The following is a 13,748-nucleotide window of genomic DNA, read 5'->3' as shown; positions in this document are numbered from 1 at the left end:
ATGGAAAGAAGGAGGGCTCTTATGGAGCCCTTCTGTCTGCGACGCCTATGCGCACCATTGCACCCCCTCCTTCACCCCACTAGCTTTGTTATAGCCGAACAAAAATAAATGGCAAAGAAACACAAAGAGCAGATTTCACAGATCAAGTTTGATCGGATTCGTTTCCATTCGATGAACGTTTATATTACAAAATTAGTTCAGACATTTGTGTCCAGTGCTGACGTCATTAATTTAAACCCAGTTCCGAGAAGATGAACTTATTTTGATAGTTAAACCTTTCTTGGGTCAAATTTTATAAAAGGAAGAGGAATGTTTATCAATATAACCGAAATAGTTGTTATATGATCAGATTGTATCATGTATCATACGAGCTATGCTTTTAATGGTTATCAATATTCATATTGATTCTCTATTCACCGTCATGTTACTTTGAATCTGATAACTGAACGAGCTGAGTATATGACGGACAATATAACTTGATGCTTAATGGCATCTGGGTGATCTTACCTTATCAAAGTTTCGTTAGATAAGCCAGTGATAATAAATGGCTTTACGATATAATATGATAGCAAATATTAAAGATCAATTATGCATTATTGTGCAAACTCTTACACTCTTTGTCTAATTTTATCGTTTCTGGAGTGATTTAAGTAGATTGCAGTATATTATATGTTAGGTTATGTAGGTACGTTGTTGTACTTGTGAAGGTAGAAATTCAACACAAACTGCGGCATTTAGGCAGAATCGTTACTAACTGATAACGTGTATTTAGCAATTTAATGTCTAAGGCTCCGTAAGTTAAGAATGTACATTGAAATATATAAAATTTAAATGATGTTTTTTCAACAATCATATTTAATATTAAATATCCAAAGATAAACATCATACGTACGAACTTCATCCAGGAAATAAGAAATCGGAAGCGAAGACTATAAAGTATGCTGATAATATGACGTCACACTGATACCATTGATAGCTATACTATCCTCTTCCACCAGCAGTCACGTTCTCAACCCTAAAGTTCTGCATCTCTATTAAGTCGTGGTGATGAGCTTGCAATAGCCGTCATTTTATTGAGTTACGAAAAAGAAATAGAACCGAAGGTACCAGCAAAGAATTCGATCGAACTTTTCGTAGATTTACAACGCTGTGAAACTACAGCCGACATACTTTGCTTGATGCAGCATGATCCTAATTTCTAATAATATTATGATTAAAAAGGCAAATTAAATTAAACGTTTCAGGAAGTAATCATTTGATCATCATAATGGAAATAACTTTCGACATTTTACCACTGTCAACTAATTTCAGTGCCGTGGATAAAAACCTATGTATGTTTATGTTGGAATACGGTAACTTAATGACGCTTAGATCTGTATGTTCTGTGATTGATAACACTGATGGAACACTGCTGATGGGGATCTCTCTGATATTAATTTGCGGCTTAGTTTAATAATTCAACAACATCATATAGTCGATGGTTCGATCATATTACACGAGAATGTCAAATTTTTAAGAAGCAGTATGAGTAAAGAAGGGGAAATGTCTTTAAATTGGCGCATGCGCTATACTTGCTTTTTAATCCCTGTAAAGATATTTTAATATTTCATACATTTTATAATGATGGTACTAAAAAATATAAACTTAGGCTTTTCCATTTTCACAATGACAGCAATTTATATTCAAATGGTGGCAAAAACAATTCTGGTAATAAAAAATCATTTTGAAGGTTGGTCAAGAATTTTTCGAAGAGAAAAAACAGTAAATGGTTGGTATAGACTACATTGGTGCTTTAAACATTTAAATGAACTTAACATCACGAATATAATTGTACTTGCCTGGACATTATGTTTTCACGGAGACAGTTTGTTATTACCATAGTAAAGAAATGATTTAGACCGAGCTTTTGACGGAAGGTACTTAACGCCATTGAATTACGCAAAACAGTGATAGGCGATTAATTGATGCATTAGCGTGACATAGTTCGTTTGATAATTAGTTTAATTCGTATGTAATATCAAGTTAGGTTTTTCTATAATTTAGTTTCCAAGAAACGATTTTCTTACCCTGGAAATGATGACTAATTTACTTTTATTACGCAAAGGAATCAGTCACAGGTCAATGTGTATTTGTTTTGGTTTCTGTGTAATCAGCACAAATGACAGACAATGACTGCACTAACTAATTCAGCCTCTATCAAGAAAGTGAATGACTATTGTCTTACATAATTCACTTTATTATAATTGTTCACTTTGGGCTTGGGTTGTGATTGATCATCGGAGGATGTTCAAAACATCATTTTTTACCGTAACAAAATTTAGATTGTTACTTGTTAAGCCGATATTTTAATTTAAATGTTTATCAAAAATAATTATAATGAAGGTCATTAAAAGTTGCTTCTTTTAAAAAAAAAAAATAATGGGCTAGTTAAAGTTATTTATTCTGAATAGTGTTTCTGGATGTTGATGTGACAATAACCTATGTCTTGGAGAAGTTAACTGTTGTTAGTTTTTAAACTAATACCGTCTATTCCAGATTATCAATATTAGCAAAGATTTTCATTGGAATGTGTACTCACATGGGATGACGAGAGGTCAACGGGACAATACTTTGAAATCCAATATCTGTTAATCTCCAAAAACTTTCAGAAAGTCAGGAAGGTAAAATTACGTTCGAACTTCACCACCTGATCATGATTATCGTTATGCTATATACTTTAAGGTGTATCCCGGTATAACATCAAAGTGATCCTCTCGAAAACTTAAATCCTCTTCCATAAGGAATCCTTTTCTCAGCCCACGAAAAGATGCAGGTCTCTGAAAACTATTGCTCCTGAATTCATGGTACATCACTTTGGATTACGAAATCATTGCGAAAGATTCACAAGGTAAAATCCTGCGATATTGATCCAACGAGAATAATTTTCACAAACATGTCCATGGATGTAGAGCACGGTGAGAAGGTTGCAGTGTCTTATTAATGCCTTTGAAGTAAATATTATATAACTAAATGGTTACACTATCACCAGCAGTCCCCGTACGTTCAATTGCATATGTTGGATTTTATGCACGAGCAACGAACCTTTTCAAGCTATCTTATTACAATACTATTTGACTAACAGAACATATATCCCTGGAATGCTAAACAAAGCTAAAGCCACCTGCGGCTTTTTTCTCATTCAGAATGTGATTTTACTCGTATTTTTATGCTAATCTTATCGGATGTTTCTCGCATGTCGAATGTATTCCTGAAACACTAGTATGGAAAAGCAAAATACCCACTAATGATATATTCTAGTTTTATTCTGTCAGAAAAATTGGATGATGATCGGAGTTTATCATTGTTAATCCATGTTTTTCGACCGATAATTCAGATTTAACGTTTAACATGCTAGATTATATACCGTTTAATCTGGATAATCGTTTGTATCCAGATATGCCAAATATACATCACGAGCAATATCTCTATCGTCGTCCTGGTGTTAAATTCTGTACATAAACACAAGTTTGTTTTTGTGCTCCTATAGCATGACTATATCATTCAAACTAATGTATTAGCTATAGCTACATTTAGCCTGTAAATGTATAGTTGTGTTCACAACCTAAGTGAAACGAAATCGGTTATAAAAACGATCACAATATTACCCTAATAAATGGACAAAGCTTTTAAAGTAGTAAGCTGTACATTACTCTGGTTCAACCTATGTTTCTCTTGATGTTTATATCTATATCATTAAGTTCTTTGAATATTCATTCTTGTGGACATCAACAACTAACTTACGTCAGAGCGGCCCTTCCAATCTCAAATAAACATAGATGATCTAAATAATCCTACAACCTCACTCTGATTATCCTGACCGTACTCCACAGTCTTCATCTTACGGTAACTTTGTTATAAACCGAAGACAGTTGTGTCCTCCGTGTGATGCAAAATTTTTTAGTTAAGAGGGCGCCCATACGCTTTATTTAAAGAGAATTGAGAACTGTTCGGCGATCATTTTGATAAGTGTATTTTTTTAGACTGGATGCTAGTCTGTAACGTTTTCGCTTTAGGCTAAGTAGATTATTCTTTGTATATTTAAAACAACTATTTGGTTCAGTCATGATGAATCTGTTATTTGCTTCAGGAATACCGTAGAAAAACTGTTCGTTAACATTGTAAGGCATAATTCAAACAAACAGTAAATTAAAGTTTGGCTATTCTAGAGTAAGTTCAGGTAGTTAAGATATCATCAACTGATGTAATAATGTATGCATATTAAAGGCTTGTAAATAAAGAAGTAAAAGATTGCACTGGATTTGTATGTTACATAACCTAAATCTATTTTATCGTGTATTATTGGTCCAATCAGTTTATTTCTTATCGGCAGTTGTACGGCCACATTAAAATGGTTAGATATATTGATAATATTATAATAGGAGTTAACATTACACTGGCTTGGTCGGAAAGATTGAAGTTACAAATTTACACACAAAACTGCTTTACTTAAAGTGTCATTAAATGTTAAATTATTTTCATCCATACGTTATCTATACATGATCAGGTTTACTATCGTTCCGGTCACATTAGCCTTCCACACCCATCCCGTACTTGCCTCACTCTAGAAATGGATCGACTGTCGTATTCCGTAATATATTCATCTTGGAAAACAAAAATTCCGGCAAAATAGTCATTTATATTTGACTTTTGCAAGGCAATTTTCGAGGTAAGATATTAAGCCACATGTGACTTCATTACAACCTAAATAATGTAACTTATCCACGCCAACCTCATCCCATGCCCCCTCTCCACCCTCCAGTCCAGTCTTGCCAAGATATATGTGATGATGCATATCATACGCCCCAGCAATTGATCATGACGTCATATATGCTAGCGTGTCCAGCGGTGACAGCGGAATATCCACCAGTTTCTCGATATTTCTGTCGAAGGTCACATGAGGTCAAGTAAAATTGGTAAAAAAAAAATTATTCTATACAAAAGACAACTTCTGAAAGAATATTTACTGCACTAAATAAAAATAGATCTTTGTTTGTGAAAAGCCAGCTAAAATCCGTGATATGTTAAAAACAAAATGATGACCAGAGGAGGGAAGATCCTTCTAGCAAAATGCTATTTATCAGTGGTTAAATATCTCTCAAAGTTGGCCCTGATCTAAACTATGCTAATTATTAATTTAAACGTTTTTGGCATCGTTTGGCACGGCCCTGCAGTAGGACGAACTTTTTCTTTTAAGCTGACTAAACTAGATGTCGCTAGATTCGCCTTCATTTAAAATATTTTCCCTGCGTACTTGTCGTAATTAACCTCCAAATTCAGATAACAAATATAAAAATTCATCTGGTTACAGTTTGAATATGACGTTGAAGACGACCATAGACATCTCAATTGTTACATCACATAGTCATGTGTGCTTGCATTCACATGGAACGCCAAACAGTCCGGACAACTGATGAAAAGTATGCATATAGGCCACGCAATGCAAATGTTAAGCATCCTCCAATCTGGGATCTATACTTTCATGAGACAAATACTGAAGATAAAACTTAGGGAAGAATTGCAGTAGCCTGCTCCATGTAACCAGATTGAAGAAACTTGGCTACAAATACATTGACGTTTGTGTATAGACTTAACAATTCGACAGCAGAAACATAAAGGATAAATACAAGTTGTGGAAAAAGATTTAGTAGACATTCTATTTAGATTATATCTTCAAGTTAGTAACTGTGCTAGAACCAACACTGCAGTAGAATATAGAAAGCAGACGAAGAAAGGAAACGGATAACAGAATCTTTGATGTGAAGTTTTATTATTATTTTTTAGACTTCCTGCTTTAGTATATAACACGACATTCAAACAAATTTGATATTTATTGTCAATGTGAAATGTAGTGTAAGTCTTAAATTAACGTAGTTTTGAAGTGCTGTGAAGGTTAAGATACAGCACGGCATCTTGATCATTCATTATTTTGTAATTGTTTTGTTATATGACATGTCAACACATATAATTGTTTATGACATATTTCCAAGTCATGTGTTACCTAGCTTCATTGGATACGCAGCAACTAGAAAATTCATCCATTTATTCAAGATATGATGTCATCGTATTAATTGACATTGCGTCAAATATTGCATGTTAGAAGTATATTGTCACAATAAACAAAACAACAAGACAATTTGACATTCCTTATTTGAAGATTTTACAGGTTAGCGTGACTTATCAACTCGACAAAGTCATATATGTTTGACCTGTTGTCAAGGTTATTACAAAGCAACAACTCGACAACTTCCTGAACGTCTGAAACTATACAAACATATATACAGTATTTAATCTGATGTCGTGCTGTACTGACACAGTAGGTCTACATGTCGGTTGTACCTTTCAAACTACGATACAATTCATAACACACACAAACAGTAATACAAAATGATCAAATCAAATGTATCTCTGATGGTCATTGTAGTCGCAAATTACGTAAGAATTTGGTATAACTATAAGATACCAAACTGCAACAACTAGATATGGGTTTATTTTTTTTTTTTGAAAAAAACGAAGACAAGTTGTAATGCATGGCTGTTACAATGTAAGGTGTTTTGCAAAGAAAACAACAACACATAGTGGTAGGTCCGTGTTAATACTCCCTAGTAAGATGACGGAACGATTAGCAAATATTGACTTTTACAAGTCAATCACGTGAAACAGATAATCGAATACGAGCTGAATGGCTGACCAACTATATTCTTTTACATTACATATGTTCATTAAACAAACAAATCTCTCATTAACTTTGCTCATTAAACAAACTTATCTCTCATTACCTATGTTCATTAAACAAACATATCTCTAATTACCTTTTTTTAATGACATGAATGGTAAAACGATATCAGAAGCAAAAAAAAAAGGAAAAGACAAAAAAAAAGGAAGAACAATATAAAAATCGAAATTTAAGGAAACATTTATAAACAATGTGTTATATCGGATATAATATATGCAAAGAAAACAAATATTCATGAAGGCGATTAAGAGTTAATTTTAAATTTTCTTTTATTAGCAATTTGCTAGTGGAAGATTACTCCAGAAATGGTTAAAATAATATGTGCACAATAAGGTGATAAAATGATAGGACATGTTCGTGTGCTTGCAAGAGTCTTAAACCTTGGACAATTAAAGCCAAAACATAAGAAACTGCAATGACGTGGTATACAAAAATAACGATATTTTCATGATATTCTTACAATGTGCAAAATATTCTGAAATAATTTGCCATGATAAAACCTATGATCAAATGTTTCCATTGGATTGTTGAACAACTATTGGTCTCAGCCATGAGTAAACTACAAGACCTATCATATATAGAAGTACGATCATTGATTTCAAGCTTCAGTACACAAAATGTTCAGATTGTCATTATCTTGTTAGAATTATTATTGAATAACGTCACAGATACGTCACTGCATTGTCTTTATCGGCTGTAATGGGACTTAAGGGAAGATGCATAACTAACGTACACCCCATGAATATAAACGTCTAACTTGCGTAATAATAAGATAAAAGATAGTAAAATATAGAGAGCCGATCATTATCTTTAAATTAACTGATTAAGCACAAAATAGTAATGTTATGCAATGATCATTATATTACGTAATATACACGTTATCGTAAACCATACAACATATTATGTTTACAGTTGGCTTTAAATTCCACAGATTAAAGAATTAACCATGAACAATGAACAAAGGCAAAAAAAAAAGAACAAACCACCCCTACAAAAACAAATATAAAATTAGTAGCTGTAAGTGAATGTAAATGATGCATAAAATGTCATTACTTGTAACAAAACTACTGCAGGAAATTTTTAAGCTAAATGAGAAAAAAAAAACCTAAATAAATGACGTCATTTTAACTGGAAAAGTCGAAGTTCGATATACACCAAAACTTCGATATAACAGATCACTCATAGATTAATATGCAATTGCTGACCTATAATAGAGAACACAGTGACTCTAACACAGTATATGTATTTCCAATAAGATCACTTTATGAAAAAACGCAAAGAGTAAAAAAAAATATATATTTTTAAATGGTTTCGAAGTTAATACAAAAATACATATAAGTTTAATTGTAATTGGCGAAAGACAAGAATAAACATAGTATTTTAAATCATTTCACTGAGAAGTTACATTGGTAGATTATACAACCATCGTCACATTTGGTATACTCTCTGTAAAAGATATGTACAATTGATATCACATTGATCTGAAGACACTTCAATCCCCACCCCCACCCCAAGGTTCACGAATTTCAAATTGATTATTCTGATCCGTCTTGGACGCTGAAAATGTTAGATATACATATCACAAATGGGTTTGCTAACTGTTAGTTAGTTAGGTGGGACCCATCGATTAGGATATTAAAAACCAAAGTTCCCCTTGACAAGCCTGACTTTATTAGGTAAGGAGCCTTTTAGATTAGGAATCAGGTGGACAGAGTGCTTGCGAGCTAAACCATTCCGCAGGGTACAGGTACCAGGTGGTCTCTAAATTAGCTGGATTTTCCCGGGGAGGGTGATCCCAGGTCTTGGGCGGAGGTCAAGCTCTCTGCCGTCTCATATTTTTTCTGCTTTGTTTCTTGATTTGTTCTGCTTTCAAACGTTGAAGGTAACTGTCCGTACTCATGACTACCGTATTAAATTGTATCCACTTTCATATATTTTTCGGTTCCTCCCACATTTTTCCTACCTGCAGGGCTACATTCCGTCCATCTTGAACAGGATTACATTCCCTAACTATATCATATCAAGTATTTTCACACAAAATTGGAAAAAGAACGACATAGACGAAAAGTAAAGGATCTCGAGATGGTGTAACAAACTTACAAAAAACAAAACAAAATATGAACCTATAATAGATGTTGAATATGTAAAGAAATCAGAATGAATAATTGAATAATACTCATACATAATACAAAATAAAAAATAATGTCAAATTCATTTTATTTGACCACAAATTGGTGTACTTTGGGTCAACTTGTAATTTCCTGAATCTTAGGTAAACTTGGCATTTCTATTATCTTGTGGTAGCGTAAAGGGTGGTTTAACGCTTGGCTATACATTCATCGCTATAAGCTTTAAAGAACTGAGAAAAGAATAACACATATTCCCTTTGATTTTAGAAGTGTTTAATGTTACCATTACGTAACATCAATATGGTATTACCATTAAGTAAAATCAGTATGGTATTAATTTCACGTAACATCAGTATGGTATTACCATTACGTACCATCAGTATGGTATTACCATTATGCAACATCAGTATGGTTATTACCATTACGTAACATCAGTATGGTGTTACCATTACGTAAAATCAGTATGGTATACCATTACGTAACATCAGTATGGTATTACCATGACGTAACATCAGCATGGTACTATCATTACGTTAAATCAGTACAGTTTTACCATTACGTAACGTCAGAATGGTGTTACCCTTACGTTACATCAAAATGGTATTACCATTACGTAACATCAAAATGGTATAACCATTACGTAAAATCAGTATGGTAGTAATTTCACGTAACATCAGTATGGTATTACCATGACGTAACATCAGTATGGTTATTATCATGACGTAACATCAGTATGGTTATTACCATTACCTAACATCAGTATGGTATACCATTACGTAACATCAGAATGGTATTACCATAACGTAACATCAGTTGAACTCTTACTGAGGAGTATATTCTGAGTAAATGCAGCAAACTATATCATCAGTTCATCCGTGTCATGTAATAAGGGGTTATACATTCACTATATTAAATATCAGTAGTTGATCCGTTTAAAGTAACAAAGATTTATACATTCGATATATTATTAAGCTTTAGTTAATTATTGCAAATTCATAATCTGATCGTTACCTGAATTCACTATGATATTACGCAAATGAAATTAATCTTTATGATAAAGAACATGATTACGTATTCTCTATGTTGTCAAACAGCAGTGAATCCGTTCCATATGTCACGTGTGTATAGAAAATAATGAGTTCAGCAGAATTAGAAAGGCTAAGTCCTCTCAAGATTATTTTAACTTTATTTGAAGCTAAAAAACCAGACACGTTAATAGTTAATATCTACTCGCAAAATCTATGATCAATATTCAGAACGGAAAAGACGATTAACTAAATAAAACAGTCTACTACGGCATCGACGTTACTGTGAAGAATGTCAGACTATCTGCTCTCTCTCTCTCTCTCTCCACCCCCTCTCTCTCTCTTCACCCAGCTGTCTCGTTCTCCAACTCTCTGTCTGTCTGTTTGTCTGTTTGTCTGTCTGTCTGTCTGTATGTCTGTATGTCTGTCTCTCTCTCTCTCTCTGGAAGAGTACTCGTTAGACATCTGCTGGTCCTCTTGGCGATAACTCTAGTTCAAATATGTAACAATAGAAAGATAACAAAATGTTAGAGTTTTAAAAGTGTTGTCATCTCGACGAACTGTTGCAGTTAATGCAGGGATGACATAAAACAACATATGTCACCTGCTACGCGTACTGCCTGCTACACATAATAACAGGCATCACCTGCTATACATACTGACGGAGATCCCTGCTACATAGAATAACAGGCATCACCTGCTTCACAGACTGACTGACATCCTTGCTACACAGAATAACAGACATCACCTGCTACACATACTGACATAGATACCTGTTACACAGAATAACAGGTATCACCTGCTACATAGATTGAAGGAGATCCCTGCTACACAGGATAACAGGCACCATCTGCTGCACATACTGACATATATCACTGCTACACATAATAGCAGGTATCACCTGCCACATATACTGACAGAGATCCCTGCTACACGAAAGAACAGGCGTCACCTGCTACACAGATTGACGGGATCCCTGCTACACAGAATAACAGGCATCACCTGTTACACAGATTGACAGAGATCCCTGCTACACAGAATAACATGCATCACCTGCTACACATAATGACAGAGATCCCTGCTACACAGAATAACAGGCATCATCTGCTACACAGATTGACAGAGATCCCTGCTACACAGAATAACAGGCATCACCTGCTACACACACTGACAGAGATCCCTGCTACACAGAATAACAGGCATCATCTGCTACACATACTGACAGAGATCCCTGCTACACAGAATAACAGACATCACCTGCTACACAGATAGACAGAGATCCATGCTACACAGAATAACAGACATCACCTGCTACACATACTGACAGAGATACCTGTTACACAGAATAACAGCCTATCACCTGCTACACAGATTGACGTAGATCCCTGCTACACAGGATAACAGGCACCATCTGCTGCACATACTGACATTAATCACTGCTACACAGAATAACAGGCATCACCTGCTACACATACTGACAGAGATCCCTGCTACACAAATAAGCAGGCATCATCTGCTACACATACTGACAGAGATCCCTGCTACACATAATATTATGGATCATTTACTACACAGACTGATATGATTCATCTGCTGTCAGATTATGTAAAACAAACTAGCCAATTAAGGTTTAAAACAAGTTTGACCCCAGAGAGATATTTCTCTTTTTTTTCCATATTCCTATTCAGTCCTAATCCGTGAGATGCAGAGATAGTTGTCTTGAGTGATATGTTTGTCAGCACTGCTTATAGAAGATGTTGATCAGTTTATCAATCATGCGTCCTAACGTTTCAGACCTGCCTGAATATTCAGAGCTCAGTGTAAATTAGTTTATGAGAAATAACCCCCCGCCCACATGCTCCCCCCCCTTTTACTAATCAACTTTGAGATGCCAAATTTGAAATCTCCTCACAAAATTCATTTTGTTACGTTTTGGTTTCAATTGAGGAATAAATTTGTTACCGGTTAGGAAGTAGGGATACGAATTTTCAATTACTTATTCGTATGTGTTTGTTACCTAAAGTCTCATTAAAAAAACATTTGATTATAACAGTGAGTCTCATTCAGCTGTGATATTCCTTACTAACCTCACAAGACTGTTCATTTCTTCCTAGACCTTGTCCGCTTCTGTGCTGCATCCTGCACAAAATAGAAAGAAAAGAATCATATCTTAATACGTAATGAGTATCAATTATAGGGTAAGTCATTTACGACTGCCTTAACAGAAGAGAACAATTAGCTATTACTAGTAACAAATTCCGCCAGAGAATCAGGAAGCAATTCATTTCAAGATGAATGTATGTATGTATGTATCCTCCTGCAAGCGGGAACTCGCGAAGAAGCCTTATTGGCTTATCAAAGCCGCAAGCTGACCGAAGTCAGTCTCTCACATTCATATTTAACGTCCATGATTATGAATTGTCAATTGTCAACAACTCTGTAACTGGACGACATACATTAATCTGGGCGTGACTTGAACCGGGGACCTTATAATTGAAAGGCACCGGTGTTAACCTTTGCTAACACTCCACGAGGAATACATGGAGAATGTATCGCTTTGTGTATACCCATTGTTTGTGTATAAACAGAGATCTTGGTTAGTCTTGTCAGACGCCCTCTATTTACAGTAACAGCTGTAGTTACGAGAATGACTTTCTTAATATGACAAATGATTTAGTGCTATGAATTATTTAGAAATAATTTATGTATTGATGAAAATTATTGATCCCATCTTGATCTATGTTGTTGCTAGTAAGCAAACTAAATTCACTACAGATAGACGGATTTAAGACGTCTGAGCTATATCAGAGACTAATAAAACTATTTCTTTTAGCCCCTGAAGAAGGTCCTGCTACGATTGAAACGTCCGGCCAACTTACTTTTACACACACTAATAAAACTGGGCAGTCTGAGACAGTTTAACATATAATAAACATTCGGTAATAAAAACAACTGGTTAAAACCAACTAAATATTTTAGGACTGAGTTGAAGATCTAATTTACTCCTTCAGTATTCTATTTCATTATATTTGATATCTCCTTTTATCTCTGTTGGTCACATTTGATCTCTGTTCATACTACAGATCTCATTACTCATATCAGGTATAGGCCTGTTTTCTGCTGGTTGGTTTAATGGCTAGTGGTTATATTACAAAGGAGGTCAGTTGTCTGTTACGATGAAGTCTCCATGAAACCTCAATATAATTTTGCATTCTGGTTTAATGATACTGCAAACGCAGCTCTGAATTGTTAATACTAAAGAACACAACTATAGCCATTTGACTTTCAAATTGATTTCAAACAACATTTATTGTTCATTTAAAAAAATTCATTTACCTTGATGTCTTTTTTGCTCAAAACAAATGTGTAAATCTCAGACTATGTCTGCTTAACAAGGAGCATAGGCAAGGAAAAAAAAAGCGCATGTTTAAACTGCTCAGATATATTGCCTAAACAAATTTCATAAATAAATTAGCTGAGTCTCCGCAGTTTTGCTGCATGTTTTTTTTTATTGAATATAATATATTAAGACTATATACTGCTGCCTAATTATTGCTCATATTTTGACTACTGTCATATTCCAAGGGAAGGGGAAATACCCCCTCATTTCCCCCACCCTTACGGACTCTCATAGTTTCTCGGACTAAAACACATTAAGACTAAAATACTAGCTAATTATTGTTCATATTTTGACTACTGTCATATTCAAAGGGGGGGGGGGGAAATACCCCCTCAATTCCCCCACCCTTTACGGACTCTCATAGTTTCTTGGACTATAACATATTAAAACTAAAATGCTGACAAATTATTGCTCATATTTTG

At 34.6% G+C, this 13,748-nt stretch overlaps 2 protein-coding genes across 7 annotated transcripts in view; both read right to left on the bottom strand.

Moving 5' to 3' along the window:
* Positions 1 to 13,748, bottom strand: part of LOC139970036 (NLR family CARD domain-containing protein 4-like) — a 554,750-nt gene that overhangs the window by 308,459 nt on the left and 232,543 nt on the right. The window contains exon 1 of one of the 2 annotated variants that reach the window (XM_071975615.1): positions 2,579 to 3,039. The exons of the other annotated variant lie outside the window; for it this stretch is intronic. The gene's annotated coding sequence lies outside the window, so the exon portion shown is untranslated. Of the gene's footprint in view, positions 1 to 2,578; positions 3,040 to 13,748 lie in introns of those variants that run through there. 2 annotated transcript variants of the gene reach the window in all.
* LOC139970033 (uncharacterized) overlaps positions 5,721 to 13,748 on the bottom strand; it is a 233,898-nt gene continuing 225,870 nt past the window's right edge. For all 5 annotated transcript variants that reach the window (XM_071975603.1, XM_071975604.1, XM_071975601.1 and 2 more), the window contains 2 exons: positions 12,014 to 12,065; positions 5,721 to 10,415 (listed from right to left, as the gene is read on the bottom strand). The gene's annotated coding sequence lies outside the window, so the exon portion shown is untranslated. The remainder of the gene's footprint in view (positions 10,416 to 12,013; positions 12,066 to 13,748) is intronic.

This window comes from Apostichopus japonicus, chromosome 7, assembly GCF_037975245.1.
Source record: "Apostichopus japonicus isolate 1M-3 chromosome 7, ASM3797524v1, whole genome shotgun sequence".
In the NCBI taxonomy this organism is placed as follows: domain Eukaryota; kingdom Metazoa; phylum Echinodermata; class Holothuroidea; order Aspidochirotida; family Stichopodidae; genus Apostichopus; species Apostichopus japonicus.
The sequence above is the reverse complement of the archived record's forward strand: the minus strand, read 5'-3'. Positions and strand labels throughout refer to the sequence as shown.